The sequence below is a fragment of the Sminthopsis crassicaudata genome, chromosome 4 (genome assembly GCF_048593235.1).
Source record: "Sminthopsis crassicaudata isolate SCR6 chromosome 4, ASM4859323v1, whole genome shotgun sequence".
Classification (NCBI taxonomy): Eukaryota; Metazoa; Chordata; class Mammalia; order Dasyuromorphia; family Dasyuridae; genus Sminthopsis; species Sminthopsis crassicaudata.
Window position 1 is genome coordinate 374548170 of NC_133620.1, and position 21163 is coordinate 374569332.

Here is a 21163-nt window from a genome sequence, read left to right on the forward strand (position 1 = left end):
ATAAACACATTACTTTAATCACAACTTTATGAATATGTGATATATTATTAACCCCCTTTTGTGAATAAGAAATCCACAAATGTTAGGTAGTTAACAGGGTCAAGCAAGTTAGTTAGTGTCAAAGTTTAGATTCTACCTGAAAATTTCCGACTCCACAACTAGTAGTGTTTCCCCACATTGTGATGTCCTAATCAACTGCCAGTATATCTGGTTCTAGTGGTTCAGAACTGCAACTTTATGTCTGAAATTATTAGGGCTCATAATACTCAACCTTTTATTTCCTAAAGACAGCCTTCCTTTGAATGTCATTCAAGCTTTCTTTCATGAATGTGCTTGTGAGCATTGATTGGCATTCCTGGATGCAGTGTTAGTGCCTCTCCTCTCCATCCTCAGATGAAGTTGAGGGTGTGAAAATTAGTTACCTAGAAAGGATGTCAGAGCCCAATTTGGAAATCTGTCTGCTGCTACCTATCTAGCTAATTTTGAGGTTTTTCTTTCCTCTCCCTGCCCTCAACATAGAGATATATTAGCTCTCTGAAGCCAGAAAGAAAACTAAATAACAACTTTGGTATCATTTTGAAAACTGATCTTAAACAAGCCGCTGTACTTCTCTCTCTTGCCCATTTGCTCATTATGGTTATTTTTTAGGGTCTAATTCTATCAATTCTAGCACAGTAGTTTCATATATTTGGAGAGTGGAGTGACTCTTGATACCATACAATCCAAACTATTAATGTCACAGATAAGGAAATTGAAATACAGAGAGAAGTTAAGTGACTAGCTAAGGGTCACCCAGATAATTAGTGCTTATGATGAAATCACATTCCAGCTGATCAGATCTAATTCCAACTTTAGTGTCCTGCTCATTAGCTACCATTCTAGGAGAAGCAAAGAAATGGAGGTCAGGATTACCAAACTTGAACCAAGATCTCATAATCTGAGAAAGTAAGAATCAGGAAACAAAAAAAATCTCCTAGAGAAAACAATACAGAGTAGTTGTTTTCTTCACTCATTAAGAGCCAGCTCCCTACTGAGAACCAAAGAAATCTATGAGAAGAAGCCAAGAAATTCTCCTTCTAAGTGTTTTCTTTTCCCAATTTGACCACAGATCTTTGGTATTCATTGTTTCATCATTTGTAATCTCCACTGAATTCTAGTTACTCATTAAGGAAAAAAAGGACCTGGTTGATAATGGCTCCCTAGAGTTATGGTGACACAATTATTGCTCAGGCTAAAGGGATCACCATTGACTGAAAAAAAAAATAAAAAAAGAAAATGACATTGAAGATACTCATTGGGACACTGCTTAGAGGAATGTCCTTGGAGGGGAGGCTAGTTGGGTGCTGTGCAAGGGAATGATGTGAGAAGATTAGAACAGGGCAACAGCAGAAAAAGCTAAGTCTCTTTCACTCAACTATAGGATTTCTGAGTATGACAAGGGAAAACAGAAGTGTTAGAAAGTGGAAATAATTTGAGAAATCTCATTTGGGGGTGATCTGAAGCAGAAAGAGAGACATATTCAGGATCCATGGTAACCAAGTACTTATATTTGTTGGCAACTTGGATTATTTCTCAGGGAATAAAGTTGAAGATGTAGGTTTCTTAAGGGTTTTAGGACCCTTAACACATTACGACTTGCCAAACACTAATAAACAGAAAAATTTGTTTCATGGCTTAAAGTAGTTTTATTCATTTCATTTCATGGCTCTTCCCTAAACCAATACCTATTGAATTTCCTTGATTGGATTATGGGTGAGACATGGCAACAAGTTAAGCAGTTGGAGAAGAGCAGAATGAGTTCCTGAGATAGAAGCAAGCTGTGAGTGGAAAGCAAGGGAAGAGGGAAAAGAAGATAATGGGTACAAGGCTTAGGAAGAGGGACAATAAGGAAGTAACTTGGAAGGAAGACAGAACAGACAATGCTGAACTAGTTAGTGAGGTCTTTATGGCCAATAGAAATAGTTAACAACTTCACTTTAATTACTCCTAGCTTTTTAAGTCCCTTGAAAAAATTTCTATTGAAGAGAACTGTAAGTCTTCTTTATCTTAACTTGCCCCATCTATTTCTCCTACAAAATATCTCATTGTCCTCTTTTATTACTCAATCTCTTCTCTCCAAAAAATTTCCCCCAACCCCTCAATATATTTGCATTGCTCTTCTAAGTCAAAGGTCATAACTTTTATTCTTCACATATTAAATGTGTGTGTGTGTGTGTGTGTGTGTGTGTGTGTGTGCGCGCGCGCATGGTCGTGTGTTGCTGACATAAATTTGGAAGTAAATCCCAGTGTGGAAATTCTCTCCACAAAAGCAAATTGGCAACAAGTCTGTAAATTAAAATCTTAGACAATTCAGTTTTGTCACTGAGAAGTTAGGCAACTTGTCCTTGACACATGGCTAGTTGGCATTCATTGTTGCTAATTGATACTTTGCATTCATAATTTCATGGTCAGACCCTTATCTCCTATGCCATTCTTTCTTCCTAATCTTTTAAACATCTTTTCAAAACAAGCCTCTTTTAGTAAGACTTCCTAAGTTCTTGTGAGAAGCAATGTTTTATTTAAGCTTCTGTGAAAGGCATTTCCTCTTCTCTACTCATTATCACTCTTTCATGAGAAAGGGAAGTGGCTTCAGAGCTCTAATGTGTAATTTTTAAAAAATGTTCAATAAAATAATGATGAAGTAAATTTGTAACATGACTGTTTTACTCTAGAAAACCTTGTTGTTCTTGGATCTGACTTTCCCATATAAATCTGGGAATTAATTTACCACCGACTCAATATCAGAGATGAAGAATCAGATCACTGATGAGGTAAGGGAGCCTAATGGGCTAAGGAAAATCATATTAGTACCTGATACATCAACCTGTTTCTCAGTCAGTCATTTCATCATTCATCCAGCAGCAGCATGGATTTTAAGTGACTTAGATAAGAATGCCTAAGGCCTTAATTTCATTATCTATATATTGGGAGAAATAACACTTGTGTTGTTGTAAAAACTTGTATTTATTGTTACAAGAATCCAATTAGTTAATGTATTAAAAAGTGCTTTGAAAAATCTTTCAAGTACTATATCTGTGTAAGAAAATCTTATTATCTAGTATTGAGGGTAATGATGGGAGAAACAAAATGAATAGACAATCTATTGACTATTCCTAGAGAGTTTATAATCTATTTTAAAAGATATATGTCTTATACATAGAACTGGTCATTGAAAGAAGGAAGGAATGAAAAAGGAAAAGATCAAAGAAGAAAAGAAGCAATTTTTAAATACCTACTGTGTGTCATGCAGTATGCAAAATGTTTTATCTATTATATCAGGAAGACAAGGAAAGAGGGCCTTTGGTTCTCTCCACCTAGACTGGTATCATCACCCTGATGAGAGTTAGGTAAGGGGTACCTAGATGAAATTAGGGTTAATTGAGGTCTAGTGGCAGGTTTGAAGTACAGGGAGTCAAATAGAGCTCTCCTGCAACCCCTTTGATTTGGCGCAAGAATACAGAGTTAAATGAGGTCTAATAGTGACACAAGAGTCCCCTATAAAGGAATTTACAGACTGAAAACCTAGATTAATAAAAGAGGTTTACTTTGGGGTTTGGAAGTAAGGAGAAAGGTAGAAAGACGCCAGGGCCAGGGCTGGTACTAGGCAGACAGGAACCTTTAGCAAAGCTGGTGTATGCTATGTTTGGGGCTCCTGCAAAGAGTGGACTCCAGGGTTCCCTTTTTTATAATGGGTGCTTTTGGTAATCTTGAAGGTGGGTGGAGTCTCAGGTTGGCTCCTGGCTGGGTTAGAATTTGAATAGAATTCAATGGGTTTTTAGATAAGGAACTGTTTGTGCTGGGGGTGGGGGCTAGGGAAACCTGAGCAGATCATTAGAGTGGGGACTGGGACAGCCCAAGTTAGCTCAAATCTGGTAGGGGCTGGGAAAGCCCAGATATCTCTCACTGGGATTCATGGGGTCTGGGAATTAGAAAGGAATCTTAGTCCATATCAACCCTGCCTACCAAACAAGATAAGGAATGGATGAGTTGGAAAATTGGAAGCCTCTATAGAAATTATCTAGTGCAATCCCTTTTTTGTAAGGGAGAAACTGAGGTGGAGATTTGTTCAGGGTCACACAGATAGTAAGAAGCAGACCTAGATTCAAATTCAACTGCTTGTTCCAGATTCAGCATTCTATCCACTACATCTTCCTGTCTTTTAGTAAGTTTTCATATTATACCTGACTGCTACTTAGAATAATCAGTCTGGATCTCACTAGGAAAAGATACATACTACTCTTAATTCTGAATAAATCTGATAAAGAAATTTATTCTTGTGAGCCACCTTGTAAAAACCATCTTAATGCAAATAAATTTTTCATATTGGTGAGAAAAATAAAGCTAATAATAATAATAATAATAACAATAACAATAACAATAGGATCAATTTACATTATTTACAGAGTTGTTTCTTTTACTGATCATCATCCATAGCATAGTAGATATAGAATTGAGCTCTGATTCTGGGAGACTTGAGATGAAGTCCTTCTTCTCATGCTGACTGGTTGGGTAACCTTGGCCAATTTAATTCTCAACTCTAGACAACTGTCCAAAAACAGACGTCAAGACAGAATGTTACAGAAAGGGAACTGATCCTTATTGGTAGAAATAACTACTTCTTCATCCAGGATATGAGTATTTCAATGAAATCACAACTATTGCTCCTATCTCTTTCCTTATTACAGTTTAGAAAGACATGTAGTAAGTATTATCACTCATATTTTACAAATGAGGAAATTGGTCCCATAGCTTCAAATTCCCTCAATGCCTATTCTACTATAACAAATTGTGTCACAATAAATCCAGGGAAAATACAGATACAAATGAAAAGAAAATGATATTATTTATTCAAATCAACTGAGAAAAAAAATAAATAGAAGTCTAGTCTCAGAGTCAAGAAGATATGAATTCAAAATTAAACACTGACACATACTGGATGTTTGACTAGTGACAAGCCAATTAATTTCTCAATGCCGCCAGGCATTTTCCCAAAACAAGATAATAGCAGAACAGCAGTTGATAAGTTTTAGGAGAGGGAATTACTTATGCTAGGAAAACTACAGCTCTGAAAAAACATTATACTCTACAAGAGTCAAGTTCTATTCTTCAACCTAAGCTCCAGAAAACCAGACTAGGAGAAAAAATCCTGTGACCAATTGGGAAAATATGAAAAAAAAATTATACTGGGAAAAAGAAAAAAAAAGAAGACTACTCAAGTGAGAACCAGAAATCCAGGAAGTATGTAAATGAGGAATTTCTTTTGTGGTGGGTTTTGAGTAGTAATAGAAGGGTCCTGGATACCTAGTTACTTAAAATTCTAACTTTTTTTTTCACACTTTTTATAAGATACTGACCTGTATTCTTTTCAAAATATAAATATCCATTCATTTATTCAACAGTATTTTTGAATACTATCCATTGGGCATAAAAAGATTAGAAAACACAATCACTGCTTAAGTTCTAGAAGTAAAGATTATATGCAATATGAAGCAATAAAAAGTAAATGTTAGAAAAGATGTGTAAACAAAGTATTTTAGGAGGAAGAGATGATTCCCTCTCTGATAGAGAGTTGAACAATTGCCTTGTAGAAGAGGTAGCATTAGAATTGGGTTTTGAGAAACAGTGAAATTTTGACAGGAAAGATATAGGGAAGAAGCATATTACATGAAGAAAAAAATTGTGAGACACCAAATGACAGCATTATGGAGAGAATAGATAAAGATTCATAATGAATTCAGTCCAACATGCAAAAATAATATTCTTTCAGAATTAACAGAGCTACTAGGTTGAAAATAGGCTAGACTTGTCTTGATTGAGTCTAGATGGTAAAACTATACAAAATAAATGAAAGTTACAAGGAGGCAGATTTAGTCTTAATGTAATTTTAAAAATACTTTCCCAACAATTAGCATTGTAGCACAGTGTGGTGGGCTTCCTCAGGAAGTAATGTGTTCCCCCTCCCTGAATGTCTTTAATATAGGATAGTTCCATACATTTGCATATTATTGTGAGTATTCTTGGTCAGTCTTTTGTCCAATTCAATTATGAGAATTTTTTTATTTTATGTATTGAAAGAAGGAAGTGGAGATATTTAGTCTAGAGTTTAGCTTCTTAAACTGAGAGTTGTGGCCTTTCTATGGGGTTTTGTAATTGAATGTGAGGATTGTGAAATGATGGTTTATTATCAGTAGATGTTTAGTTTGTATATCTATTTTGTATCCCATATGCCTTGGTTCATGTAAAAATTTCTTAGGCAAAAAAGGTTCAGAAGTATCAGAAATTTAAGAAGCCTAGAGAGGAAACTGTTAGGGATAGAGTTAAGTGGTTATAAATGTCTTCAACTATTTAAAGGGCTATTATAGGGAAAAGAGTTAACATTATCATAGTTTGAACCTAGAAGGTACAATTAAGGGTACAAATTACAAACATAATTTTGCTCAATATAAGGAAGAAATTCTTAACAATGAGAACAAAATAAGCATTGATTGTTCTGCTTTATGGGATACAGAAATTCTTCCCACTATAAGTATGCATGTAGAGTCTGCAATAGAAGAAATTTATAGTTTACACAATGAGTGATGCAGAAGATCTCTAAGGTCTCATTCAATTCCAACATTCCAAGATTCCAGAAAGTAATGGACAATGGAAAGATGATGTTATAGAATAGATTATAAAGGGGTAAGGATATCAAAAGATGAGATGTTCCAAAATTTTGCTAAAGGTTGACCTAAAACAGCAGGAAAAACTCAGCAAAAAGAAAGAATTTTTGTTTTTAAAACATTTTTAAGTGAATTCAAAGCTAACTATATGAAGGGCTTTAAATAAACTTCTAGAGAATAAATTGCTCAATACACATTTATTATGTGATAAACATTTGGGGTACAAAAAGAGGCAAAAGACAGTCCCTGCCTTCAAAAAGCTTAAAAATGGGGGAGACAACATGCAAATATATATATACATAAAGCAAGTTATGGATAGAATAAATAGAAAACAATTTATAGAAGGAAAGCACTAGAATTAAGAGGGTTTGATAATATTTACTGTAAAAGATGAGACTTGAGTTGAAACTTAAAAGAAGGAAGTTGGTAGTAGAAGTTGAGGAGAGAGAGCATTCAAGGCATGGAAGACCATCAGAGAAAATGCCCAGAACAAAAAGATATAGTGTTTTATCTGTGAAGTTGAAATAGGAGATTAGAATTGCTGGATCAAAGAGTTGGGTTTTTTTGTTTTCTTTTTTGTGGGAAAGAAGAGAGATAGGAATATAAGTAGACTGGAAAGGTAGGAGAGGCCAGTTTAGTAAGAATTTTGAATGCTAGACAATATTTTGTATTCATTCCTGGAAACAGGAATTATTGTAATTGTTAATCAGTATGAATGAGAGAAGAATGATGGCTAGTGATATTTCTTATTAGATTGTGCAACTGCTCATAAGGCTCCAATTAGAGTATATTTTGAGTTTGATGCTCATAGTGGGAGTGAGACAGTTGGATTTGTGCTTTAGGAAATGTTATTTTCTTTTTTTAGCTGATTCGAAGATGCATGGGAAAGGGAAAGAATTGAAGCAGACCCACCAGCAGACTATTGCAATAATCTGGTGCATAAACTTTAATGCATTTACCCATATTCTCTCTAGTTGTCAATTCAATGGCACAATGATAGTTAATTACACCTTTTCAACTATTGTCTAGACATTTTACCATACCAATTGTTGATAACTTTTTATTATTAAAAATAGAATATTTTTGACATATAAGAATTTTTCACCCTTTTTAAATAATTTTCTTTCCTAACTGCACCTCAAATGAATTACTCTCCATTTATCTCATTGTAACCTGGAGGTGACCCTCTGTTCCAGGAGGTCTCATAACCTCTGATAGAATCTCTGAAGTTAGAGCTGCTTCAGATAAAAATTAAGTTATGGACTGTATCTTTACTATTTGAGGACAAATTGCACTGCAGTCTGTATGTCTCTGTGTGGACAAAGTTATTGCTGGTATATTGTTTTTATAACGCTGTATATATACATATATATACATACATATATATGTATGTATTTTACTAATAGCAATTTGGAATCCCTTAGAAATAATGATGCCAAGAAAAAGAAAAATTGACTTGGAGTGCAGGATATTCAAAGAATAGTGGACTTATGATTACTTTTTCATGTAGTACAGGAAAGAGCTGTATGTCTGATATGCCAGAATATAGTGTCTGTGTTCAAAGAATATAATTTGCATCAACACTATGAAATTCAACATAAAGATAAATATGATTGCTTGGTTGGAGAAGTGAGAAAAGATAATATATTAAAACTGAAAGATCCATTTACAACTCAGCAAAATATTTTTGTGAAGCAGAAGCAGCTAAATATTTCATCACTGCAAGCAAGTTTTCAAGTTGCCAAGCTAATAGCATGCACTGGCAGACCATTCATGGAGGGAGAATTTGTTAAAGAATGCCTTCTTTCTGTTGCCAAAAAGATGTGTCCAAAGAAGGCCAATTTATTTAGTACAGTGAGTCTTTCAGGACCTACAATTACATGGAGGATTGAAGAAGAAATGGGAGACAATCTGCATCAGCATTTCCAAAACTCCACAAAAAAAATTTCATATTTTTCCTTGGCATTCAATGAAAGTAATGATGTTCATGATTCTGAACAACTTCTACTTTTTATTTCTTTTTGTATGTGTCCAATTGAGTTTTTAAATGAGTTGTTTTGCTCTATGGAATTTTTTTCCATTTCACTAAGTTTGGTTTGTAGTAAGTTATTTTCTTTTTCCAATTCACAGATCCTGCTTTCTTGTGATTTCTTTACCTTTTCCAATTCCTTAATCCTGTTTCCCTGCACTTCCTGTGAATTCTTTACCTTTTCCAATTCACATTTCAGGAAGTTGTTTAACTTTTCTAATTCACATTTCAGGACATTGTTATTCTCTAGCATAGCTTCTCTTTCCTTTCCCCATTTTTCTTCTAATTCTCTCTTCAGATTTTTAATAGTTTCTTCTAGGAGAGCATTATTTTGGGTATGGTCAGGAGGTTGTCTGCTATTAGTCTCCTCAGGTTTGGAAACCTGCTCTTTTTCTGCATAGAAGCTGTCAATTGTTTTCTTCATTTTTTTGCTCATTTTTTTTTTTTAAAGCCTTCAAGGTCTGCCTTCAGTGCAAGGGAAATTACCAGCTTCCTCTGCAGAGCAAGGATGGGTTTATGGATGGTATCTGTCCTCTCAATAGGCTGCAAGGAAGGGCCGAGCTGCGGGAGGGCTCTGGGAAGAGCTCCACAAGGAAGTGAGTATGCCTGGGTATCAAGGGTTGGGCTGTGTAAGTGCCCTGCGAGTAGCCCCACTGTGAGGATTAGTGACTGCCTTGGGGTTAAAGAGCAAAAGTATCACTGCCCCCCCACAAATGCCCCCTTTGAGTATTAGCAGTTGTCCTGTCCCTCACCACACCTGAAGTGTCTCTGCCTGGGGAGCACAGTTGAGCTGAGGAAATTCCACTACCCCCGACTCACTGTGCAGATGAGAGGCTGCCCCGGGCTATGCCCCTGCTTTGTGTGATTGCCCTCCACCATGAGCCCCTCACTGCAGAATTCCTGAATAGCTGTGTTATGGTCTGCACTGAGTCATTTCCAGTCCTGGGTGAGCGCAGCCAGATCTTCTCAGGCTCTGGTGTCCCTCAGAGTACCCACTACCCTAGACTCCAACTTCTCTGCTGGTCCACTATTCCACCACTGAAACAAAGCAGTCAAGCTGTGGCAGAGAGCTCTATGTAAGCTTTCCAACTACAGAGGCTGCCCTGCTCCTGTTTCTATCCCTGCTCTGCACTGGTCTATTCCCACCACCTCAGGTCAAACCTTTTCTGGCGATATTCCAGAGTCTCTTCTGCTGGTAAGTTTTTGTATTTCCAGTCTTTGTGGGTTTTACCAGTCAAGTGCTGTTTTTGAGGCTGAATTAAGTAGTTGGTCATAAGGGAATTAGAGAGCTTAGAAAGTTCCGTCTAGCTTTTCCTCCATCTTGGCTCTGCCCCCACAACTTCTACTTTTTATTCATGGGATGAATGATTATTTTGAAGTCATAGAAGAGCTTGCTGCACTGCAAAGCATCAAAAGAACAACTATAGGAGAGGATATCTATGAAAAGGTTTGCCAAACTATGAATGCTTTGGAGCTGGACTGGGCTAAACTAGCCAGTGTGATGACTGATGGTGCCCCTAACATGGTGTGGTCTAAGAAAGGAGTAATTGCTTGAATTAACCAAGAGATGGACAAACATAACCATTCTCATCCAATAGCCATAGACTGCCTCATCCACCAACAAGCGCTGTGTAGTAAATCACTGAAGTGTGACTCTGTTATGAAAAATTGTGGTATCTTGTGTTAACTTCATTAGAGCTAATGCAATAAATCACAAACAATTTCAGGAATTTCTGTCTGAGCTAAATGTTGAGTATGAAGATGTTCTATATCACATCGAAGTCCATTGGCTGAGTTGAGGGAGAGTTTTTAAATGTTTCTATGACTTTCTTCCACAGATTACAACCAAACATTGTTATCAAGTTCTGTCTGAGCTGAAGTGTCTTAAACCTTCCCTAGAGTTCCCAACTGAATGTGACCCTCTACAAATAACAGATACAGCCATTCTGGAGAACAATTTGGAACTATGCTCAAAAAATTATCAAACTGTGCATACCCTTTGACTCAGCAGTGCTTCTATTGAGCTTATATCCCAAGGAGATCTTAAAGGAGAGAAAGAACCCCATATGTGCAAAAATGGCAGCCTTTTTTTGTAATGGCTAGAAACCAGAAACTGAATGGATGCCCATAAATTAGAGAATGGTTGAATAAATTATGGTATATGAATGTTATGTAATATTATTGTTCTGTAAGAAATGACCAACAGGATGATTCCAGAGAGACCTGGAAAGACTTCCATAAACTGATGCTAAGAGAAATGAGCAGAACCAGGAAAACTTTATATATAGCAACAAGACTATAAGATGATAAATTCTGATGAACATGGCTCTTTTCAAAAATGAGATGATTCAAACCAGTTCCAATTATTCAGTGATGAAGAAAGCCATAAATAGCCAGAGAGAGGACTGTCAGAACTGAAAGTAGACCACAAAACATAGGATTTTCATGCTTTCTGTTGATGTTTACTTGCATTTTGTTTTCCTTCTCAGTTTTTTTTCTTTCTAGATCTGATTTTTCTTGTGCAGCAAGATAATTGTATAAATATGTATGTGTATATATATATGCATATATATGTTAGATTTAACATATTTTAATATATTTGACATGTATTGGATTACCTGCCATCTAGGGGAGAAGGTGGGAGAAAGGAAGGGAAAATTTGGAACAGAAAGTTTTGCAAATGTCAAGGCTTAAAAATTAACATGGATATGTTTTGTAAATAAAAAGCTTTAATAAAATAAAAAAGGATAGTCCCTTCCTTAAGAGCTTTTTTAAAAACTATGGTTTATATCCATTGATATTTATCACAATAGAAATTAAAGGATCTTGGTATTATTATGCAAATAGCTTATAGGGTAATACTTATAAATAAAGCCACCTTATAATGTAAATAAAACCATGTATAATATAAATATAACTATTAAAATAGTTTGAACCTCTTGGACCCTTTCAAAGGGGATCTCAAGTGCATACTAAACAACTCTGATTCTAATCAGTTTTTTTTCATTTTATTAATTAGGAAGGCAATTAGAGAGAAAGAGAAAAAATATATTAAAGACCTACTCAGTGCCTAGTGTTTAACATCTAATCCTCACAACAGCCAACTAGCTGTAGTTTAGTAGACTGAGCAGTTTTAAAGACCTCCCCTTGCCATATAATAGTGGGAGGAAAGGAAGAAAGAAAAAAATATTTACCAAGTGTCTATTTTGTCCCAGACACTGTGCTAAGTGCTTTACAAATATTTCCCTTAATCCTTACCACAACCCTGGGAGGTGGGCTCTATTATTATTTCCATTTTATAGATGAAAATAATGATGCAGACAGAGATTTAGTGATTTGCATGCAGCTAATGGGTATATTGGGGACCTATTTGAACTCAGATCTTCTTGATTCCAGACACAATGTTCCATCCACTATGCTACCTAGCTTTCCTGAGAGGTCTTGTTATTGCTCCCATAGGCATTCTTACTTGCCCATGATCATACATGTAGCAAGTTTCAATTATAGCCTATATTCAGCCTATAATTCAACTATGAAAAATCTATTGTTTGCCACAAAAATATACTACTATTTTCTCTCTGAACATCTGTAAAATGGTGATAAGAATATTTGACCACCTTATTACTCAAAAGACTGGGTCTTAAAGAGCAAATAGGGTCTGTGATTGGCAACAGAGGGCAGATTTTGAATCTTGCTTCTGTTACTACCTATGTCATTTGGGGCACAAACCTTAAACTTCCTACGACTGTTTCCTCACCCATAAAAGATGGGGAATAAAAATGAGATGATTTCTAATATTCCTTCCAAATATCAATCCTATCTCTGATATGTAGCTACTCCAGAGGAATGTGAGGATCAAATGAGGTAATGAATATGAATGAATTTGTTTATAAATATCTGCTTCTCTCATGGCTTGGATGATTTATGAGGTCTCTTTCAATTGTCAAGTTAGAATCACATTGTTACTGAAACCTAATATTATTAAGGAAAAAGAAAATGTAGTAGGGAAAAGAAAAATGGGCACAAATATGACTCTGGCCCTTAGGGTTACAGTATCCATTACTTATTCATTCTTTCTTTCCTTTTCGAACACCTTCCCTTGAGGCTGGTGGTTGGAAAAAGCAAGTATTCACGTCATCTGGAGGTGCTGAACAAAGGTGTTTGGGGCTCTGTGTGCAGTGATGGCTGGGGTATAAAGGAGGATCAGGTGGTTTGCCAAGAATTGAACTGTAGCAAGGCTGACTCCTAGAAGTCCCAAGTCAGAAAGAGTTTTGGCCCTGGAAAAGGCTCCATATGGGGACAGAGAACATTCTTAATACAATGTCAATGTTGCTTCTGGGGCTACTGTGACTACACCCACAAGGAACATGCTTTGTTATGTTTTGATATGTCTGAGGACCAAGGGAAGTCTAGGATGGGATGGAGGGGTAATTTCAACTAACAGTAGTAGACAAAATCATTCTTTTAATCTCAACTTGATCCACTCTTTCATCCCTAGAATGTTTGAGCATTCTCCATGAACACATCATTTATTTGATGTACTAGTGGTTATCATTAAACTCCACTAATACCTAGGATTGAAGAAGGGGGAGAAATGACAGTCACAAAATCAATACAGATTGTCTAGTTTATCCCTTTCTTTTTTGTGGATGGAGAAACTGAGGCACAGAGAGAAGAAATGACTAACCTGAAGTTACACAGTTAAAGAGCTAAGACTAGAACACAAATCTAATTCTCTCCTAGTCTTGTGTTCTTTGTTCTTTCTTCCAAATGAATCCCAAACAATATGATGAGAAAGGGCTATAACCCTACCCCTACTTCCTAGAGTTCCATGGACTCCATCTGTGGAAGGTGATACCAGAAAAACCTAGTTCTTATTTCTGTAGAATACAAATTCCCAGATCAATGAAGTGAGAATGCCCTAACCATAATCCTTCAAAGCCTTCAGTGGTTGTTGAATGATCTGAAGGCCCTGTATGAGAACATCTACTAGTCCCAATCCCCTGCCTCTCTTGAGGCTCTGCTCTCCAATAGGAATAGAATTGCAACCATAAGGATTAGAAATTATATGAGTGGGGAATAGACTCTCAGAAATGCTCTAAGCCTCCTGATATCCCTTATTCTGAGGATATGGCCAGAGGGCTAGCTGGTGCCCAGCTATCATTGGTATCAATGAATACCAAATTCTGGGATCTAGAAATGATAATGTTATGATATCAATAATAATTATTTCTATATCTCCAATCCTTTAAAGTTCTTACAAAACCCCATTAAGTGTGTAGTGACAGTGTTAGTATCTTCATATTACAACAGAGAAAACTGAGGCTCAGAAAGAATAAGTGAATTGTTCCATTGTACCTATCTTAAAAGTTAGGGTTATAATTTATAATCATTTCAGGAGACAGGCAAGTGTATCCTGTAGATATAATGTGAGGAATGAGCAGTGACTTTTGGGATGGCTCCCTCTTTCCTGTTCTATGACCTAGTCCTTTAGACTACCAGAGACCAATCCTTAAGGACCCATTGTATTTTGAACTAAAAGGGAACTTGGAACAGTTGTTCTCCTTCTCCCCCAAAGTACACCTCTCTCCATTTTATAAATAAGAACAAGTCCCAGAGAGTCACCTGCTACTCAAACCCATAGCCCAGAACAATGGGATAGAATTCACCTAGATTAGATTCTCTTTACCCTTTAATAAAAACAAAACTCTCCCAATAGGTTTGGTTTTTGCCAACATTGATGAAAATGATAATCCAATCTCATTAGCAATCCTGTCTTTAAGTGGCTGCTTTACCCTAATCTTTAAATGAGTAAGTTAAAAAGCAAAACAAAGCACCCTACTAATAGATAGTTACTCAGCAGTTACTCTTTGTGCTCAAAGAAGACCAAATTGACATCACTATGTCAGGGTCAAGGTACAATATGTTCAGCTGTGGCAAATCAGATCAATATGATCTTGAAAAGCTCTATCACAAGCTGGGCATGAGTAGTCTATATGAACATTTGGATTAGAGATGCCTTGCATCTAACTTTTTTTTTTTTTTTTTTTTTGATCTGCTGCAATTCTGCTTTTCTCATACAACATAGAGACTTCTTTGATGTGGGTACATCATGCTGCATGGTTCTGTGCCAGTATCTCCCATGTCTCCCAATCAATTTTAAAGTTCAGAGACACTTTGAGATTATCCTTGTACCACTTCTTCTGACCTCTGTTTTGTGTGAGTTCTTTAGCAAATACATTTTTGGCATTTGAATAACAAGGCCAATCTGTTGGACCTGTGTTCCCTGAAGAAGAACTTGGCAGTTCAACTTGAGAAAGAACTTCGGCGTCTAGTATCTTATTTTGCCAGATGCTCTCCAGAAGACAATTCAAAAGGAAGGGATTCAGCTTCATGACTTAGTATTAGTTTATTGATCACATTTCAGAGGCTTGCAATAATAAGGTCAGCACAACATTTCTGTAGGCCTTCAGTTTGTTTGGGAGTCTAATACCTCTTGTCTCCCCTAATTTCCTTCAGAGACTCCAAAATATTGAGTTAACTCTGGTGATGTGTGTATCAACCTCATTATTTATGTACGCATCCTTGGAAAACATATTGACAAGATAAGTGAACTTAACCACAGTATTCAAAATTTCGCCTTTTACTATAACAAATGGATCCACATATGGATGATGTGGTGCTAGTTGGTGGAAAATCTCTGTTTTCTTAGTATTAATTATCAAGTCAAAATTAGTACAGGTGGCAAAGGATCAGTCTATAATATGTTGTGTTGTGCTACAGTCTCTTCTAATTTTCCTGACTCAGTTTCCCTTAAATTGTTCTGCCTCAGTTCCTAATTATTCTGCCTCAATCACCACCCTTCCCCTCCTGATCATTAGAATTGATATAATTTAGAGAAGATTATAAACTGCAAATGTTTAATCCAGATAAGGAGAAATATCTTCTACCTTAGACATCATACCCCCAGACCTTCCCTACTTAGAAGAATGACTGGTGCCTCCCTCATTTTGTTCTTCTTGATCCCAGCTTATCAGAATGTCCAATGCCTCTCCCCACCTCAACAGAACCGGATAGATAGTCCATTCCTTCGCTCAGTGCTCTTACTCCACCCCTGCCTCAGTCTACCCCAATAGCTTAGAGACACTTGTATGTAAGTGTCCCTGATGAGGGTTGAATTCATGGAGATGGAAGTCTCATTCAGCTCTGGGACCAAAACATGGATCCATTTGGTTCCAGCACAATCTCTTCCTCTCAAATAAAATATTAAAAACTCTCTAATTTCTATCTTGCCTCAGTTTCTCCAGCATTACATTTGGAGGTCCCGTTACAATTGGAGGCTTCCCAGCAAGATATCAGAAATGAGAGCAGCATTAAAGATTAGAGACCTTCGGGTCTCCATTTTGGGCCTTAGGGTGGCTGAGGATCTGGGCTTTTTACTTAGAGAAGGCTGGCCCTCTGGATTTCTCCAGAGCCTCGGGGAAGAGAGCAGTTTTCAGCCACTGCCCAATGGTGGACACCTCCATTTCGGCCACAGGAGAGTAAGTCTGAGTGCCTTAGAGCACAATCTGATCTGTTTACATGTTCTGTCTGTCTGTGCTAGCCTCTAATTAGGTAAATATGTTACTTTCTGAAACACACTGGGTAAATTGTTAACATTATAAGTTATGCTTTATGGAGTTATTTAGCTGTTCAATATATTGTGAATCTTAAAAGTTTTGAAGGGAAAAGACAGGATAATGATTTAAGAGAGAAGAGGCGAGATAAGAAGAAAAATTTGCATATGGAAAAGAAACTGGGTGGGGTAGGGAGAAACTAGATCTTTTGTCTTCAAAGGTGAAGATTAAACTCACTAGCATATACACACTGCTTCTGCTACTTAAGCAATGGAGCATCTAGTTAGAAAAGTTGTTGGTTTGGAAATTGTTTAAAATATGTAACAAGAGGGAAAGAGGAAAGTTTTTAATGGAAGGATGGAGAACAATATTGAGGCACCAGAGGGAATCTTTTGTTTTTAGGGTGCAGATTTAGTTTGTCCTTCCTCCCCTCCCTCACTGCTTGTGGCTGCCTCCTTGGAGATAGAGAGGAGAAAGGGCAGCTATGTGGTATCCTCCTTCCCCAATTGAATCTAGTATAGTGAGTTTTTAGGCTGCTGTTTGGCAGCTTAAAAGTCTACTTGGTATTTAAAGATACAGACCTACTTTTAAGTTATTTGACTTAATATTTGTTTATTTGGTTTTTTTTAATATATAAAGGTTTCCTTGGTTAAGGAATGTGATCATAAATGTGATCCATAATTTGATAAAGTTATTTCTAAAAGTTTAATTGATATTTTAAAGAATCTTTCAGATTCTCTTATGTGGTATTTGGATATTCTGTATAAGTTTTAATTGATTGTATTGGGTAACTTGAGGTCATTTAAAGGATCTCTGAAAATAACAGGTTTTTTTTCCTGTGTCCTTTTGAAAATGTTTCTGTCATGGGCAATATGCAATTTGGAATATTTTTTCTATGTATTGGATATTTTAAAGCTAAATGATTTGTATAATGTTCACTTATAAAACATCTACTTGGATATGAAGGATAATTGTGTGGACTTACTGGGCAAATTTCTTACTGTTATTAATATAATGTCATGGTAAATACCTGTTTAGAATTTATCTGAAACTTTGGTTAATGGGATTTGTTATTGGAGGTAAAATTTCTTGGGCTAGTAGTTAATACTATTTGGGAGTTTTAAAGCTCCATCCTCTGACATTAGTGGGACAATTATCTGGAGTAAAACTGGGTTAAAGCTATTTTATCTTGTATGTGATGAAGGATCAGTTCTAACTGTGTATGTTATGTTATCATTATGTCCCTGCATTTTTTTCCTCCTATGACTGATCAGAGTCAATGGTCAATAACAACTGTTAATGCAATTCAATTATGTCATACCTTGCTTTTTCCAATATGATTGTGTGTAATCAGTATATCCTCAATACTTAGGCAAATGAATATTTACCCTGGTTATCTATTTGTTGCTGGATATTTGTTGTCTGTGGATATTCGGGTTTTTAAAAGTTTTCTAAATAATGAAATGACAATTAGCAGTGGGTTTGTGAGATCTAACTGCTGATTTTATTGGTGCTGTAGCTGACAACCATTTGCTTGTCCTGTGAAGCAAACCTGTTAAGCTGCTGGCCAATTCATACTGGTCTCTTCACATTTTGTATTAGTCTGTTCTAATCTTTATTTGTTAGATTTGGTTTTTGTTCTAGATTTTGGTCAAATTACAGCTATATTGACCTGTTTCTGAGACCTGGATCAAGATTAAACTAAGTTTTCTTTTTCTGGGGAGGATTTCAATAAGAAACAAAAAATAGAAACATTTTGCTTTTGGATTTGAAGAATATTATTCATGGAAAAAAGAATAAACAGGCAGAACATTTGAGAGGGAAACCCTCAGAGAGAAGTACTTGAGGAGAAACAGATTACTCTGAGGGCCTGAAAAGAAACAGTCCCTCAGATAAAAATACTGAAAAGACCCAAGAGAAAAAAAAAATTTCCTAGAGGCAAAAGTACTTATAAAAAGCAAAAATTATGCAAGTGTCTTGAACACTTACATATGACTTTTATGAGCAATTTGAAATTGAAAACTGTGAAATCCTGATAACCAGTACTTTCCAATAATATATAAACATGTATATATGTATTCGATTTTAAATGGATTCATCTAACTCTATCCTGTGGTTCCAGGAAGCTGACACCCTGGTAAACTATTTTGGCAGAGAGATTGGCAGTAACCATACCCCAGTAAAAATGGAATCATTCAAAGAAAAGCAAATAAATTATCAAATAACCATCCCACATATAAATCCTGAAAGTAAACAGACTAGTACAGAAAGGTTTTCTAAAAATCCTACAAACATAACAACAATAGTTACACAATTGTAATAATTTCCAACCCAAATCTTAAACACACAATAATACAGTTCCATCCCTAATCTCAAACACACAGTAATAGAGAGATGTTTTTTTCCAATCCTCTTCTAAGACAGACACTTGGAACATAGATAGCTATTGTTGGATGTCAGAAAGTCTAATGCCACACACTCATTGAAACATATTGCAATATTTGCTCTGCATTCCATAATGATTGAATCTCCTTTCAGTCAAATCCTTCTTTTTTTCTTTTCTCTCCTTGAATTTCTACCCAAATCATTATTGACCTTTTTCACAGTTCCAAAGCATTCATGATGCTCAATCGCCTTCATAATTCCTTTTGTTTCTCTTCTACAACTCATCTTTTTGTTCCTTCATCTATTTTTCCACAAGCTTCTTGTAAAGAAGTGAAGCATTTCCCTTGATTATGCTGTGCAAGTTCCACTGGTCTTTAAAATAAATGAGTGAATGTACTTGAATGGGCAAATTATGCATGAAATTATAGATGGGTACTGACACACCCAGACATGGGTTCTATGCTTTCTAATATATGGAGTTGTATAGGAGAAAGGCTTGATCAGTTCCATAAAGAATTATTCATGTTTTCTTAGTGTTTGCAGAGGAGGAGGGCTTTTAACAGCTGAAACAGAATTTTGGAGCATCCTCTTATTCTACCAAATTTTAAAAATATATTTTTATTCATATTGTTAAATATTTCTCAATTGCATATAAATCTGTAACTAATCATTTTATAATTTCAAGTTCCAAATTTTTTCCGTCTCTCCTGTGCCTTCCTGCTCTTTGAGAAAGTGAGCCATTTGATGTCAATTGTACATATGAAGCCATGCAAAATATATTTCTATATTAGGCATGTTGTAAAAGAAAATTCAAACAAAATAAAGCAAAAACAATAAGGAAAGTATATAAAAGCTTCAATCTTCATTCAGAATTCTAATTCTTTCTCTGGAGATGGATAGAATTTTTCATCATGAATTCATTGGAATTTTCTTGAATTATTACCTTGATCAGAGTCCTTACCATGCTGATGTTACTGTATTCAATATTCTCTTGATTCTACACACTTCACTTTGCATGAGTTCATATAAGTCTTCCCAGATTTTTCTGAAATCATCTTGCTTTTTATGTCTTATAGCCCAATAATATTCCATTACAATCATATATCCCATATATATTCAGCCATTCCCTAATTGATGAACAATTTCCTCATTTTCCAATTCTTTGACATCATGAAAAGACTTGCTATAAATATTTATATACAAATAAGTTCTTTTCCCTTTTCTTTGATATCTTTGATCTCTTTCAAAGAAATCTAGTATTGATATTGCTGTGTCAAAGTGCAATTTAATAGCTCTTTGAACATATTCCAAATTGTCCTTCAGAATGGTTGGATTAGTTACAACTTCAACCATGAATAATGCATTCTATCCCATTTATTTCATATCCTCCAAAATTTTGTCATTTTCTTTTTCTATCATGTTAGATAATCTGACAGGTGTGAGGTGGTATCTCAGAGTTGTTTTAATGTACATTTCTCTACAATTTTATTTTAGATCATTTTTAATATGACTATTATTAGTTTTGATTTTTCTAAAAATTGTATCCTTTGACCATTTATTAGCTGGGGAATGGTTATTATTTTTATAAATTTGGCACATTTGTAAATACATTTGAAAAATTAGACTTTGTAAGAGAAACTTGTAAAAAATATCCTTTGGTTTCTTTTTTCCTTTTAATTTTAATGGCATGAGTTGTGCTTGTATAAAAGCTTAATGCCATGTAATCAGAATTATCTATTTTACTTTCTGTAATTATTATATTTAGTCATAAGTTTATTATATTCATAATCTAATATCCATAGATGACATGCATGTTTTTCCATGAGACCCTAATACTATGTATAAAGGGTTATATATATTTTATACATTTATGTATTTTTATACATAATTCATTTATCTATTTTGACTTTATCCTGTTGTATAGTGTGAGTTGTTGATCTAGTTTTATTTCTGCCAAGTTACTTCCCAGTTTTTGCAATAATTTTTTCAAATGTTGAGTTTTCACCCCAAAAAGTTGAATCTTTGGATTTATCAAATATTAGATTACTATGATCACTTGCATATTTTTGTGCATCCTTTGTTTTAAAACCTATCAGGTATATCAAACCACTTTAGCCTATCTGCTGAAACAGTTTTACTGGAGTGTGGCCATTGTATGTGCTGTGGTTTCTTGGAGCCACAAGTAAAAATTGGGTAAAACGATAACCAAGATGAAAGAATAGCCTACAAAAGGGCTTAGCAAGCCCTCATAGCAAAAGTGCTGCTACTCCCTAAATACCCCGTATACCCCCAAATTATTGGGTATTGTGTACATATTCTATTCTACTGATTTATCACTCTATTTCTTAGCCAGTATCAAATTGTTTTGATGATTACCACTTAGTAATATAGTTTGAAGTCTGAAACTCCTAGGTTGTCTTCCTTAACAATATTTG